General features: G+C 37.3%; 1 long non-coding RNA gene and 2 pseudogenes across 2 annotated transcripts in view; 2 read left to right on the forward strand and 1 right to left on the reverse strand.

Annotated features, from left to right (window-relative positions):
- LOC138918167 (uncharacterized) overlaps nt 1–14,610 on the reverse strand; it is a 31,676-nt gene extending 17,066 nt beyond the window's left edge. For both annotated transcript variants that reach the window (XR_011427135.1, XR_011427134.1), the window contains exons 1-2: nt 14,413–14,610; nt 9,025–9,124 (exon numbers count right to left, since the gene is read on the reverse strand). This is a non-coding gene — a long non-coding RNA (uncharacterized lncRNA). The remainder of the gene's footprint in view (nt 1–9,024; nt 9,125–14,412) is intronic.
- Nucleotides 2,515–3,413, forward strand: LOC138918137 (olfactory receptor 4C6-like; annotated as a pseudogene).
- A 918-nt stretch (nt 14,611–15,528) lies between the features above and the next one.
- LOC138918103 (olfactory receptor 4C15-like) lies at nt 15,529–16,469 on the forward strand (annotated as a pseudogene).
- Nucleotides 16,470–16,778: the final 309 nt, after the last annotated feature.

Consider the following 16,778-nt stretch of genomic DNA (forward strand, 5'->3'; position numbering starts at 1 on the left):
ACAGATTTTAAGACAGAAGGAGATTATTATCCTTTCTAGTGCATTTGGTTTTGGAATATTTTAAGTCATGAGATGGTTCAAAGGAAATCTTACTTGGAAGTGTAAGCATTTAATCTAGATAAGAGCCATGTTGCTGTGTTCGAAAGGGAGAGAGTCCCTGATATGGCTTATTTGAAACCCTAGCATTTTTCTCATTTATTACAACTGTCTCATTCTCCAGATGAGGAAACTGAGACCCAGAGTGGTGAGCAATGTAACAGCATATCCTGGCAGTTAGAGGGAAACCTGGAATAAAACCTAGTTACTTTGATATCTAAGAACGTGTTCCTTCTCCTTCATTAATGCTGTTAAAGAACTTTCGAAGTTCTTGGGCTGGAGATGGGAGAGAGGGTTAATCCATATGGTAGATTTGCAAAGAGTGTCTGGAAGCTGTAGACTTCACTTAGTAAGAAGGATAATTCTAAGAATGAGTCTTTGAATATTTAGGTGAGTCTTAGAGAATGCATAGTTTACATCCCCATTTGAAGTGGTAGTGTCTAATATATTCTCACCAAGGGACAGACAGCCTCTGCTTAAGTACCCTATGCTCCCGAAACAGTTCTTTTACCATATCATTTGGTGGCAGCAACAATTGTGCTTAGCTAGTGAACCCATTGTTCACATCTTCAGTGGTATAGTGTAATGGGTAAGATCTCGTGTTATGAAATGAGATTACCTGGATTCCTAATCCTCAATTATTTTAGATGAGATGTTTAATGTCTCCAAGTCTCAGTTTCCTCATCCTCAAGATAGCATTTGTGATAGTACATATCTCATGTGATACGAAAAATAAATGCAATCATGCATGCAACATACCTAGCACTTTGATGGTACACGGTGTAAATTAACTGAGTTGTTTTATTGATATTTTGATTATTCTTTAGAATTCTTTATTTCATCTGTGAGCACCCCTTCACAAGGAAAAATGGAATAAATGATTGACTCTGATTCAGACTCATGTGCAGAGACTGTCAGCTAAGTTGGATCTGGGTCTTCCTGGAGCAGAGACTTAAGGTTTTATTTTCTTTAATCAGCATATATGAAAAATGATAGAACCTTGGAAGCTTAGTTAATGGTTGTAACTTCTAGTTTCAGATTGGATTTTATATATGTGTATATATAACTGGAACATCCTCTTTATTGTGGAATTGTTCTTGAATTTTATTGTAGAGTTGTTTAGGGTAACAACCACAGAAAGTATAAATCTATCTCAAGGGATTGTTATAAAAACAAAATTGTCACGAGTCACAGTGGCTCTTTCATAGTGAGCCCTAGATATTGTCAACAGAGAAGTGGTATAGTTTGTTATTGGTATTGAATCTGAATCAGAAAAAGCTGGATTTGAATTTGGCTTCAATGTTTACTAGTCGTGAGAACTTAGTGTCAGCTTGTTCATTCCTTTAAGCCTCAGGATCTTATCTCTAAAATAAAGAAAATGTCTCATAAGATAATCCACTGGCTGAGACAGTAGGGAGTTACTGAATATTAGCAATATGTAACAATAATAATAATCCAGCTTAAGAAGGAAGAGGAATACATGGAAAGAGTACAGTTGTTAGTAAATGGAGAGTCCTTGGGACATTACCTGTCTTACAGGCTCTTCAACTAGCAGGTGCTCAACAAGTATGTGGAATAAATTAATGAGAATTTACTCAAAATGCTCCAGGTTCTTGGTTCTTGGGTGTGCCCAGTGATAAGTGGAGGTAGGCTTCCTACCCTGAGGTTTCCAGAAAGCAGAGGGTAAGAGAAGAGCTTGCATGTAGGTACTTTATTTTGGAAAACATACGGGAGGCAGTAAATGGGGAGAGTGTAACAGGGGAGGGAAGAAAGTTAATCCAAGATTGTGTTAAGCTGGTCATCATTTATCCACTGGCTTCTATCTACTAATGATCCAAGGTTTCCTTAAGGTGGGTTGATTCCTTCATCTTTCCAGGTGTACGTACACATCAGAATAATGAAGCAGGGTCTTCTAAGTGTCTAAGGCAGCAAGTATCAAGAGAGAAAGCAAGAGACATACTGGTGTGAAGAGGTGTTTTGAGGGGATCAGTAGGATCAAGTTGTTTAGGCCATAATTGTTAGCAGCTGGTTGCTGTATCAATGGCTGGAGAAAAAGGTAGGTTAAATGGGTGTGATAGGGGCCGGCCTGGTTGCATAGTGGTTAAGTTCATGTGCTCCACTTTGGTGGCCTGAGGTTTACAGGTTCAGATCCTGGGCACAGACCTAGCACTGCTGGTCAAGCCACCCTGTGGTGATATCCCACATAACAGAGGAAGATCAGCACAGATGTTAGCTCTGCAAAAATCTTACTCAAACAAAAAGAGGATATTAGCTCAGGGCCAATCTTACTCACACAAACAAAAAGGTGTGGCAAAGAGTGCAAAAATGTGCAATACACTCAGTGACTACTAATTAAAGATATGATTCTTTTGTAGATTTTCAAGCTCAGAGCAATGTGCTTGTATAAGCCCACAATAAATGGAGAATCCTAATAATGTGACAGAATTCATTGTTTTGCACATTACAAAGAATCCAGAGCTGCAGAATATACTCTGTTGTGCTTCTCATCATGTGCATGTCCACAGTTTTGGAAAACCTATACATTCTGGCCACCATGGTCACAAGTCAGAGTCTGAGATCACCTATGAATTTTTCCTTACTTCCTTGTCCCTCATGGATGCCACCTCCTCTTCTGTCATTGCTCCCAAAATGATTGTAGACTGCTTTTCTGAGGGCACTACCATCTCCCTCAAAGGCTGCATGGCTCAGCTCTTTGCAGAGCATTTCTTTGGTGGTGTGGGGATCACCCTTCTCATTGTGATGGCCTGTGACCACTATGTGGCCATCTGTAGGCCCCTGCACTACATGACCATCATTAGCTCTCGGGTGTGCTGCCTGCTGCTGGGTGGGCCCTTGGTAGGATTATCCATGCACAGAGAGATACAGCTTTTCTTCATGTACCAAATAAATTCTGTGGCCTCAATATTATTGATCACTTTATGTGGGATTTGTTTCCATTATTGAAATGGGCCTGCATAAACACCCACATCCTATGCCTCTTAGTCATCCTCAACAGTGGGGTGATGTGTGTGACCATCTTCCTTGTCCTCATCACATCCTATGTGGTCGTCCTCTGCCCTCTGGATTCTTGCAGTTCTAAATGGTGGCATAAAGTTCTCTCCACCTGTGGCTCCCACCTTACAGTGGTTGCCTTGTTCTTTGTGTTGTGCATTGTCATGTACATGAGGCCTGTGGCCCCTTAGCCCGTAGAAAAGACAACGGCTGAGTCCATTTCCATCATCATGCCTGAGTTAAATCCTTTGATCTATACCTTGAGGAACACAGAGATGAAAAACTTCATGAGAAACTGTGGATAAAACTAGGGACCCTGGGCAGTCACTAGCTTATATGCTGAGGACAAAGCTTTCCAACAAGGGCAATGAGGTCTTACTCTCCACATTCATTCAACCCATTGGGCACAAAGCTGCCAGGGGCACGTTTTAAGCATGCAAATCAGGTTAAGATACAACAGTCAGGTGGCTGCCCACCTCTCCAGTGCATTTTGTACTCCATCTTTTTCTCACAAGGCTCTAGCCACTCTCTCTCTCTTTAAACTGTCTTTTGAATAATTCAAGACTTTCCAAGCTTTTATTCTTTCTCTGATCACTGCTGGAATTCTCTTTCCCAGAGATTTTGCTTGGCTGGCTCCACTTCAATTTTTCCATTTTCAGATGAACTCCCACCTTCCTAGACAAGTCCTTCCTCTTGACTCTTTCTAATCATCCCCTCAGTTATTCTATAGTCCTTCAACCAGTTATATCCATAATATCAATGATCACAAAATGTACTTTAATAAATTATTTCTTGACTTTTATTTTGTCTGTTTTCCCTACAAGATTGTAATTCCTGTAAGGACAAAGATTGTGTTTATTCACTCATGCTGTTGGTAGAACACTGCCAGTGACCTAGTAGGTGCTTATAAATATTGTTGAATGAATATAAGTTTAAAAGAGACTTTTTTATATTTGCAATTTCACAGGTTGGGTAAGAAGGTAAGGGAGAATAAATAGATAGAAACAATTTAGGAGGTAAAATTTTCCCAGTTTGTCTGCTGTCAAAATTCTACTTGGAAGCAAGTACAATCTCAGATAAATAATTTGCTATTTAACATGGAGGCTGCCATTTTACCAAAATTCTCCACTATCTTTTTTATCCTTTTGTGAAGCAGAATAAGAATTTATCATGCTGGAGTCAAGATACTTTAGAAGCTGGTGTCTATATCTTGACATTATATATTCTTTATAAAAAAAAGTACAACTCTATAGATATATTTTTTTTAACTGTGGGAGAATGGTTCTCGCTGTTACATTATGGATATGGATTTCTAAATCCAAAGGATATTTACTTCCTCCCAGATCCATGATTCTTGCTGTTACATTATAGATTTTGGTTTCTGAATCCAAAGGATATTTATTTTCTCCCCGATCCTTTTGTTGCTGTCACTAGAGAGACACTAACGCCTTTTTAAACTACCTCCCTTGACTAGGTATATGGGAAGCGTAAGGTCATAGCATGATTCAGCATTCTGTTATGGTTTTCTTGTTTTTAAAAATATGATATATATTACGGCAATAGTTAAAATATTAGTTACAGTATTTCAAACAAACTATTTAAATCAATATTTTTATTTATTTATTTACTTACAGGGAAAGATTCACCCTGACCTAACATCTGTTGCCAGTATTCCTCTTTTTGTTTTCCTCTCCAGAGTCCCCGTGTATGGTTGCATATCCTAGTTGTAAATTGTCCTAGTTCTTCTATGTGGGCCACCACCACAGCAGGGCAGCTGACAGATGGGTAGTGTGGTTCGATAACTGGGAAACAAACCTGGGCTGCTGAAGTGGTGAGCACTGAATGTTAACCACAAGGCCATCATGGCTGGCTCCAATATCTTTACTTTTAAATGAAAACTGTATATGTGCAATATAAATCCAGCATTAATTACCACCAGCTGTTTTCATTAAGTATGAGGATCATTTACTCATTGAAAAATATTTGCTGAGTTTTACAAAGTGTCAGATACTCTTCTAGGATCTGGGTATACAGTGATGACTAAGAAAATAAGTTTCCCTTTGTCCTGTAGCTTACATTCTAATGCAGAAGATAAACAATATATACAAATGAAAATAAAGTCATAGAGGATAACTGATTCTCAGAAAATTGTAATAGAGGGGTGCATGTGTGACAAGGTAACTCTAGTTAGGTGACATGGAGGCTTTTCTGAGAAGTGATTTCTGAATGATGAGATAGAATGATCCTTAAGCATATCAATAGAAAGAAGATCTAAGGCAAAAGAGAAAAGCTTGTGCAGAAACACTAAGGTAGGATGTAGTCTCAAGTGAAGAAGGTCAGGGTAATCAGTGCACGGTGGACTGGGGGAACGCGGTCCAAGTAGAGATGTGGAAGATAGGCAGGGTCTTGATCAGGGAACGCTATATTTTTAAACACTCAAGTTCCAAAAGAACATGGAAATCAAAGTGACTCTATTAATATAACAATTAGAAATCAAATCCTTCATGAGCTTTTAGATGACAGAGCAATTTGGCATCAAAATCCCTGACAACTTCCATTTAACTTTTGCTATGTTGATATTAGTAGGACACAATGTTTACTGCATGCTTACAGTAATTTATAATTAAATTCCTGAATTTATGCCACAATTCTTCACCTTCCCTCATGTCAAAGAATAAGAAAACATCTATGACAGTGTAATAACATTGATCTCTGTAAGAAGTTTCTAATGATTATTTTGTATTTTAATTATAGAGTTAAAGAACTAGAAGGATCATAATGAGATCCCTAAACTTAAATATTTGTAATATTTTGGGTAACTTTCCTAGTGTCAAAGTAGGTCCAGAACCTACATCTTCCATTGCATAAGGAAGAGCTGTTCTGACCATCCATGGTGAAATTATAACCTGTCAGCTAGATTCCACAAATTTCTCCTGTGGCAAGAACCTCAGTTCTAGTAGGGCAGTGTGTCAAGCAAATGGCTTTCACAGGTTGGTGCATTATTCTTTTGTACTCTTGTACTAAGTTGATTCCTAGAATGGTGTTTACGTGATGATTTTGGGAGACACTGAACAAGTTCAAGACATGGGCTATACATGGCCCCATGCTGACCCTTAGCTTGGGCCAGGGGTTTAGGCCATTCTCAGCTCACATTTATGCATGGTCTGACTGCAGTGCAAAATGTATAGCACTGACGATGGTGGAGGTGGTGGCAGGCATTCTATATTCTGTCTTCCCTCCTGCTAACACCCAAGGAAGTCACTAGAGCCCTTCCACAGGCTCTGTGCCATGTGCCAGACAGTTCCTCAGAGGTGAATATACTTATCTCCTTTAAGGTCTTTTAAAACCTTTACTCCTCAATCCCAACTGGCCCTTCTGATTAATGCTGTCTCTTGCCTCCCCTGGATGTGGTAGCATTGTACTCTCCAGTCTTAAACCACGTGTAATGAGGGGCCTAACTTGCATGAACAGGACCACTTTTCTTTGTCTGGGCTCAGGTCTTTCATCTCTTCTCCCAGCTGGTGGTGGTGTGTGGAAGGCAGGGCTGTGGGACATCACATTCCTGAAATGCCTTTATTATGGCCTAAAGAGCTCATGGGTAGACATGATTGGAAGGTAACTAGTTTTAAACTTATAGTACAAAATTCCAATCATTTAACGTGACTGGGAAATGAACTATTGTTCACATCTTCTTGCAAACTCTGCTCATCAGATTTGTATTTGCACTCATTATCAAGGAAACGTTGAGAGAGATTGGAAGACAGTATTCACAGACAGTCTGATAAATGATGCAGCATCATTAGTTATGATGTAAAACAATATTAAATAGATGGTATCAAAGAACATTAGAGGCATTTTTCCAACATAGAAACGTTCTGAATTGAACAAGAAGAGATGGATTCTAGACCTGGACAGGAAGAGAGATGCTTGGACACCGGGAAGAACCTTTCTGTGCTCTGACTGGACAATAAACAAATATGTAAGTACCTGCTCTCTACCTGTGATCCTAAACCTCCACTAATAAAGCACTATATCTTACACTGAGTCATGAACTTTGTAATATACTCTTTAGTCACATTGTTTATAATTATTAATTCTTTTTACATCAAACTATTTGTATAATTAGAGATCCTGTAAAAAATATTTGGGTGGTTCTGCACACCCTAGGGAGAGGAACTGCTTTTAGAGATATCAATTTTGTGATGAATTAATAACACCTTCCCCCAATGACAAAGCATATTTTCATGGAAATTGATAAACTAGTTCTAAAGTTTATATGGATGTGTGCCTGAGTTTCAATAGAGTTGGTAATATAAACAAAGTGAGAAGAACAGAGATAGGTGATTGTATCTACTAGATGTCAGAACATAACATAAAGCTCTGGTTTGTAAATATTTTGTTATATGCCCAGGAATAAAGAATCCTAAAGAATGGAAAAAATGGCCTAGAAATAGAAGTATCTATCTTTAGAGATATAGTATAAATTTTATAATTTGATAAATGATGAAGGTGAAATTTTAAATCTGTGGAGAAGAATGGATTATTGGATAAATTCCAGAAGTACAAATTGCTATTTATTTCCCTCGTGCTCATCCCCCCATTTCACACATTTCTTTGTGCCTGTCTCTCTCTCTGTCCTTCTCTCTCTTTTCTGATTTGTAAACTTTTTTGAATTCACCCAACTTTTGCACCAATAACGTGCTTGTTGTATTATCTGTTGCACTCCATCTTCACACTATTATTTTAGTGTTATCCCTCTCACTTCCTCTAATGGAAGCAAATAATAAAGGATTAAGCAAAGCAGGGCATGGAATAAAGTACAAGATGGTAAGTGTGGTCTAATGTAGGAACCAGGGTTCCAGGACTCATTCCTGGAGTCCTGCTGTTGAGTCATACTTTAATAATAGGATCCCCTCCAGGAATGTGATCCATGTCAGATGGTGTTTCTGGGTCAGGAAACCATCTAAAATTTCAATAGAAAACCGAAAATAATCCTCCACTGCCCCCCAAAAGAAAATAACACTTATCCTTTAATACCATAGGCAATTGAAGTGAAGGTGCTTTGGGCCTTTACTTTCTGATGAGTCACTTCACTTCTGCTTCTTTCTGTGAGGGGTGATAGACATAAAAATAGGTTGGATGCAAGAGTGTATAGACCAACAGATTCCTCGGTATGGATCCTCTCTGAAGGGACCTTATGAGCTTACATTCAAGTTTTCGCTCATGCTTCTATCCCATTGCCACATTCCATCACAGAGATCTGACATTCCTTGTTTTCAAAAGAAGAAAAAGTAAAATATCCTTTATAATGAGAAATTGTGCTTTTGGTTTTAAAGTCATGGCGTATCAAGATCAGATACTGATAGGAAAAAAGAACATTTTAGATTAATCTGTACATCTTTGTACACTTATAAATAAAATTTGTTATTCATTAACAAGCACTTATTGCTGCTCTAGTCCCAAAAAATTCCATGTCCTTATGGATTGATGATGTGCCTGATTCCAGCACTAGGCTCTTGCATTTAAGGCATTTACCCAAAACCTGCCCAGAGACACTACTTTCCATCTGAGTACCCACAGTGTTCTCCTGAATATGAAGGAAAATGAAAGCATCTTCAAATCGAAACCCAGGAGCAGTTAAAAAGGAGAAAAACTTAGAAAAACCTCTAATTGGTTGGGGACAAACGCTTGAGTAAGTCAAACCACAGATAACTGTGTCTTGGAAAGTCATACTGATGGGAAATTTCCAAATCCTGAGGGGGAACTGAGAGGCAATTCTGCAGGCTCATGACCTCTCAGAGAAACCTCTTTAAATTCCAGTTGGAAATCAAGGAGGAAACTCTTGCTTCTTTATTTTTTTCTCCATGAGACTGTGTTGGAGACAGTACTTGAGAAGGAGTGGGCAACGTTCTCTACCTCATCTGCCAGAGATCCTCTTCCTCTCTCCTTTAGATGTAGAAATAAGAGTTGGAAACATATGTCACGCTTTGGCCAGCCACTGAATGCACTCTTCTCCCTTAAGAATAGAAGATTGCTGTCACCAGAATTTTCAAGGAACCAACACATGGTGAGATTTGTAATTCACATTTCTGCATTTGCAGAGAGGATTTTAAATTGTGATATTGTACGTAAAATTATGGGTGTTGTGGTGTGGGCTCTCAAGTTTAATACAACGCATGGGTCGATCACTTAACTGTGTATACCTGAGCTAGTACATAACATTTCTGGCCTCATAATCTTCATTTTTAATGGGAATTATAATATTATCAAGTTCAAAGGATTTGGAAACTTAAATCAATACACGTAGAGTCAATAGGACAGAACTTGACACATAATATGTGCTCAATGAATAACATTACTATTAGAATGTAAACTTTTTTGGAGGAGTTAGGAGTCCCTATTATTTCAAGTCTAATTAAATTAGACCTATCTTCAGTTTTTCATCTCCGAGTTAAATCTAAATAACTACGAAATGCAATGGGTGCACATTTTTGTCTTTGCTGTCCAATAGCATTTCATTTATTCTTTCTATATGTATTCTAACTTATCATTCATGCTCTAATGCTGTACCCTTCCTGATGTTTTACATTAAAAAGTGGGATTTTTTTTGAGGCTGTATACAGAATACCGAGGTAGGAGCATGGTAATTCAAGTGCTGTTTACCTTTACAGAGCTATTGATATATAGTATAGCAGTTAATATTCCCACAACAAAGCCCCAACAAGTGGCACAGGGAAGGACATTCAAGGTAAGAAAGAGTGACTTAAGTCACAGACCAGAGTCTTCTAATTTTATTTTATTTTATTTTATTTTTTTTTAAAGATTGGCACCTGTGCTAACAACTGTTGCCAATCTTTTTTTTTTTTCTGCTTTGTTTCCCAACCCCCCCGGTACATAGTTGTATATCTTAGTTGCAGTTCCTTCTAGTTGTGGGATGTGGGACGCCACCTCAACGTGGCCTGAAGAGCAGTGCCATGTCCGCAACCAGGATTCAAACCCTGGGCAGCCGCAGCGGAGCACATGAACTTAACCACTCAGCCACAGAGCCGGCCCCGAGTCTCTAATTTTAAATGTTGGTTAAAATAAACTTAATTTTCTCTGAGTATATTTGATGTCATAGATGGTCTTCGATATCTACATCAGAATTGTTCATAATATTTGAATGGCCAAAATTCTGGCCTGGTTTAGTGCTGGTTGTTGGGGCTTTACCTCTCTCTTAAGATGAGCTGAATAGCTAGGAGGACAGGCAAGAGAAGGTCAGGCATCTATCAGGAGTGACACAAGTGGAAACAGAGAAAGGTTATTTTTTCCCCCAATTACAGAAATAGTAAGAGTATAAAACTTAAGATATTTAGGGATATCAGCGAGTAATATTGGTGGGAGTGAAGAAGATGTGAAAACTGAAGAGAACATATTTTCCAGATTGTGGAAATAAACATGTTTAACTAGATAGACAAAGAAAAAAACTCTTTTATTGCACAGGTAAATAATAATCCTAGATCTATAATATAGTACACTGAATAACTTGATAAGGAGAGTAATTAAGAATGGCATTTTAGGGCCGGCCCCTGGCCCCGTGGTTAAATTCATGTGCTGCACTTCAGTGGCCCAGGGCTTTGCTGGTTCAGATCCTGGGCATGGACCTGACACCACTCATCAAGCCATGCTGAGGCAGCATCCCACACAGCAGAACTAGAAGGACCTACAACTTCAATATACAGCTATGTACTGGGGGGTTTTGGGGAGAAGAAGAGAAACAGATTGACAACAGGTGGCTCAGGGCCAATCTTAAAAAAAAAAAGGTAAAACCAAAACCCCAAAATGGTTGATTTATATATAAAAAAAGAAAGAATGAGATTTTAATGTATTCTTTTAATTTGCAATAAATATATTTATTTATGAAACTATATGCAGATGTGACTGTTATGTGGAGATAGGTACATATAAATGCATCTAAAATTTACTGCTTGAAATATAACTACAAAACACTAGTTAATAACCTTACAACTAATTCCTCATATAAGTTTGAACATTATACATACTTCAAAGTTTAAATTTCTATTATTTTCAAAAGAATAGATACTAGAATTACTTTGTTACCAAAATGAATAGGAAGGAAATAGTGGACATTGTGGATATTAGGGAGACAAAATTCCCAAGGTCACAGCCCCACAGGATCGCCCAGAGCCCATAGTTCAGGCTGTGAGGGGTCCTGAGCAATCTTTGCTGCAGCTTCAGCATATTAAAGAGTAAGATATCAAGAGAGGAAAGACCATGGAATCTTCCAGGAGAAATGTGAACAGAATAAGTTGCTTCCTATAGGAGTATATGCCGTTAAAACTGATCAAAGTGAGAGATGGGAAGGCTGGGTCCATGATACAACTACTTATGGAAGGTTTACAATAGTTTAAAGTTTTAGTACAAGATTCTACGTTATGTTAGGATATTAGTTCCTCCTATGCAAGTTAATTATACAAGATAGATAATAAAATTCTCCTCAAACCCCATCTCCTTTTTCTGATCAGTTCAGATGATGGAAAATACAATGTTGCTGGTTTTAAATGTTAAAAGATTTTAGTGTTAAATCTTGTAATTAGATCAAGGTACGAATTGAAAATAAAGTCTCTACCATTTACATATGTTCTGTTCTTGATTTTAAAATTATACTAAAATGTTCAAATGGATAAAGTTATCACAATTTTTCTTGTTTTTCTCATTTACCATATTGTAAAAATGCTTTACCATCTATGTCCTCATATTATTAATTAGTATTTTGTTCACAGAACACTGTGCTATTAATTTGTAGTAGTCCAATTCACATAAACACCTTTCTATTATTGAACATTTTAGATATTTCTAAATTTTCACTATTATAAATGACATTTATCATCTTCCATTGTAAAACTTACACCTTATTTCACTTTTAGAACAATTTTTAAGATTGGGATTACTAGTATGATGAGTGTAAACATGTTTACGATTCTGGAAATATTTGCTAAAATGTTTTCCAAAAGAATTACATGCATGAAGTAGTTTCATTGCAATTTTATGATTGATATAATTAAAAAAACATGATTTTAAAAATATGTATTCTATTTTTATGATGGATTTAATTTTCTAGCTCACTTTGTGTGTGTAGATACTGTTTAAAAATAATGCTGAAATCAATATTTCAAATTTTCCTTTTGAATTATACATCACAGAACATATTCATAACTGTCTTATTGACTCCTATGGGCCGGGCAGCTTGGACAAGTGTTACTGCGTCTATCTTGTGGGAGAGAACTCAGAGGCTTAGCAATCTCTTCAATGAAACATGTCTGTTAAGTGATGAAGATGGGATTGCTAGCCTTTTGATAGCAGAAACCGAACAATTATTGTATTATTTTTCATTAAATTTTTATTTTGGACCAATTTAAGGCTAATAGGAAAATTACCAAGATAGTACAGAGAATTCTTGTATACTCTTCCCTTTACTTCCCGTAATATTATCATCTTACATCACCATGACTATATTTGTCAAAAATATATAATGCACATTGATATATTACTCAATGAAACACGAGGTTTTATTCGTATTTTATTAATTTTCCCACTACTACCCTTTTCCTGTTTTATGGTTCGATCCAGCACAACACATTACATTTAGGATAATTACCTTTTAAATGACCTAAAGTCATAAATTTGTGATCATAAACTATGAGGACACTGTACTCTCCATTGTCAAAGTTTTAACATTAATTTTGGAAATTTATTTTATCAGAAAAAAGAGAGGGTTGATTTGTTTATATCTAATAAACATTTTAATTCTGAAATGGTACTATTGTTGGAAATTCTTCAGAAAAGGAAAGTGGGGCGCCTAAGAATTATTTTATTATTAGATTAATTTAGAACTTTGGTCTTCCTCTCCACCTCGCTACCCAACTTGGCTTTCTTTGTACAATGAAGCTACCTGAAGAAGAAGCAGACACATGTGGGCCTGAGGGCTCCGATAATTTATTCAGGGATTATTAAGGACATTTGCAAGTGTTGCATATTTAAACAACACTGTATCTGCACAGTACCATAAAATATTTTATATTTGTGAATAAATAAAAGTATTATTAAAAAAAGTACCAACATCAGTCATGGTGGAGCAGGAATTAGTAGTGAAAACGTTGTCATTTCTGCTCTATGTCAATGGCTCTGCGGGCTGTTCTCACTGTCTATAGTCATGTTCTCCTGTGCTTCTAACTACATAAACATTTTTATGAGCATTGCCATATCTGATTCTCGCAAGAACTCTCTCAATACGCATTCTTATTTCACTCAGTTACAGAAGAAGAACCCGAGTCTTTGAGAACTTATGTTACTTTTCCTCGACACCTCAACATAATATAACTAAGTAGAAGAGCTTGGATTTGAACCTCGGTCTGTATGAGTCTGGAGCTAATGTTCCTACTCATTTCATTTGGTTGTCTTTTCTGCTTTGACCCTAGGATAAGCTAATAACTGCTAGATCATTTATTGTATTCTTTACTTTTTAATAAATGGTTGTTGATTGATTCATGACCTTATGGGGTTTGTTTTATGCTCTTGTTTTCTTTATGACAGCTTGTAGCTGGATGTGAAGTTTATAGTGCTGGCACTGTTTAAGAATGACTGCTACGCTGGAAACATAATGGAAATGGTTATTTTAAAGTAAGAAAATAGATAGATGTTAGTACATGCAATTTTACTTTTGCTAGTTTTATTAACATTGAAAATTGTTTTTGTTAGCTCTAGGTGGCATTTATAAAAATCAACTTATTTTTAATTCTCACAGTAAGCCTCATTATGCTTTCATTCACCTATTTAACAAACAATAATTATATATACATGTACACACACAGACAAGCACTGTCTGGCTGATAAGTTTTTGTTATATACATGTAGGTGAGGACAGAATCGTTCTCTGAAGTTGTGTCTTGCTATGGAAAATGAAGTCAAAAGTTGAAGTAGTTATCTGGATGACTCATGGAAAAACTTTCTGTGGGTAAGGTGGCTGGCTTTTTAAGTGAGAGTGTAGTTACCACAATTTGTAAAACCATTTTATCAAAAGCGTTTTTTTGCATTTTCCAATTTGACCCTCATCATGATCCTGTGAGATAAGTGGATAGGCTACACATGAACATCCCTACTTTACAATACAGTCATAAATTCAAAACAGATATACTTTGGCAAGTTGTACTTGATCAATTGAGCCACATTGTATACATAATTAGTAAGTAATTAATAAAGCCTCAAGACTCTGACTATATGTGACACATTGTTTCTATTTCTTACCTGTGTGATTGTTGACAATCTGTCATTCGCTCTTTGACTTTCATTAAGGGGCTGCATTTAAACAGAACAAAGGACTCACAATGCTTTACCATCTACAGGTGGATGGAGACTGTAGAAAGGCCAATCCTGCTCTAAAGTTCTTCTTATAAAAGAAGCATCTTTGCTTCTTTCCCTGTTGATCCAGTGGGAGGGACTTGGGTGTCGAAACCAGCCTGTGTTACAATTCCAGATGCAGCATCTATTATTTGTTTGGCCTTATCTCTTTAAGCATGAGTTACCTCCCAGTAAAATAGGGATAATAAGACCTACCATGGGCTGTTTCCCATGCACTAAGCCATGAATAATTGCTTTCTTCATAGTATTGAACTTAGTCATAAGGAAAACACTCTTCGTTAGGTATTGTTATTTTTTTTATAAACCTCTGTTCTTATTTTTAAATGACGAATGAAGGAAAACACCAACTCAACACATGCGTACTTGTTATCTGTTAGTATTGAGCTAGGCACCTTACCATAGAGCTTTCTCTTTTATAAAAAAACAAATTAATCAATCTTAAAGTCCCAATTCAGTTCAGACATTTAAAGAAATAATTAGGGGAGTTGTCATGATTTTCAACTGCTTCTTTAACTGGGTGTCATTTCTTCTTCTATTTGTAGATATGAGTCTCCTGATCAGGGATGGTGTGCCAGTCATTGTGCTCCGACTCCATGCAATGAAAGGCACCACTACTTAACTGACAGCCCTCCTTTCTTCAGAACTTGGATACGACTTTAGAATCCTCAACAATTCACTCCAGGAAACCACTATTAAGTGATCAGAGTTGGTGGTTGAGATGAAAACTATTTCTCATCTCTTCCACATGTGAATACCTCCATTACCCCAAACTGAAACTCTGGCTATTTTAAAGTATTTAATAACTTATCTCCACCTCAATTCTGCCTAACTTCCTAAACCACCTTCCACAATTTTATAATTTTGTTTTCTCAATGATGACAGAAGCACATAAGATAATTTTTCAGATGGATGCCTCCACTTGTGGATGACTATGATACCATAAACTGGTCTGAAGTAACTTTCTCTTCATTTGTGGTAGCTTTCAACTTTCCCTTGGAAATCATGCAAAACCAAAGCTTTGTAACTGAGTTTGTCCTCCTGGGTCTTTCAAAGAATCCAAATGTTCAGAAAATAGTATTTGTTGTATTTTCATTGGGCTGCATTGCAGCTGTTGGGGGCAACTTGCTAATTGTGGTGACTGTCATGATCAGCCTGGCACTCCTGGGCTCCCCTATGTACTTCTTCCTGGATTTCCTATCCTTCCTGGATGCATGTTTTTCCTCTGCCATTGCCCCAGAGATGATTGTGGACTCTCTCTGTGAGAGGAAAACCATCTCCTTTGAAGGCTGCATGACCCAGCTTTTTGCTGAGCATCTTTTTGCTGGGGTGCAGGTCATTGTCCTCACTGCCGTGGCCTATCACCGCTATGTGGCTATCTGCAAACCCTTGCATTACTCTTCTGTCATGAACTGGAGGCTCTGTAGCATTTTAATGGGGGTAGCCTAGATAGGGGCCTTCTGGCATTCCATGATACAAATTCTCTTTACTTTCCAGCTGCCCTTCTGTGGCCCCAATGTCATCGATCATTTCATGTGTGACTTGAACCCATTACTGGAGCTTGCCTGCACTGACACTTACATCTTTGGCCTTTTGGTGGCTGCCAACAGTGGGTTTATCTGCATAATAATCTTGTCCTTATTGCTTCTTTCCTATGGTGTCATCTTTCTCTCTCTGAGAACCCATAGTACTGAAGGGCAGAGGAAGGCTCTCTCCACCTGTGGATCTCATGTAGCTGTTATGGTTTTGTTCTTTGTCCCATGCATATTTGTGTATGACCTCCAACTGCTTTCTCCTTTGACAAAATGGTGGCAATAGTTCACACCATCCTAACTCCCTTGCTCCATCCTTTGATTTACACTTTCAGGAATAAGGAAGTGAAAAATGCCATGAGGAAAGTGTGGTACAGAATAACAATGTTTTCCAATGAAAAATAAAATATTTAACTTTGAAAAAATTTTTTAGTCAAGAGTAAAAAAGTCAAATTTTCTTATACAAAAACTTTATGTGAATAGGTCTTTTTGATAGGAGGTAATGTAATGAAATAAAAAAAGCACTAACATGAGAGTCAAGAAATAAGGTTTTCATCCATAGATCACTTATCAACTCTAATTTGGTTACTCCGTATCCTCATATGTAAATTAGAAAGAGCTGAATTTTATGCTTACTTAGAATCCAATAACCAAAAAAGAATGAAAAGAGAAATCAGACTGCTTGTCATCCACCTCATGCTTTAAAAAAATCTTATGGAAGGA

This window comes from Equus caballus, chromosome 16 (genome assembly GCF_041296265.1).
Source record: "Equus caballus isolate H_3958 breed thoroughbred chromosome 16, TB-T2T, whole genome shotgun sequence".
In the NCBI taxonomy this organism is placed as follows: Eukaryota; Metazoa; Chordata; class Mammalia; order Perissodactyla; family Equidae; genus Equus; species Equus caballus.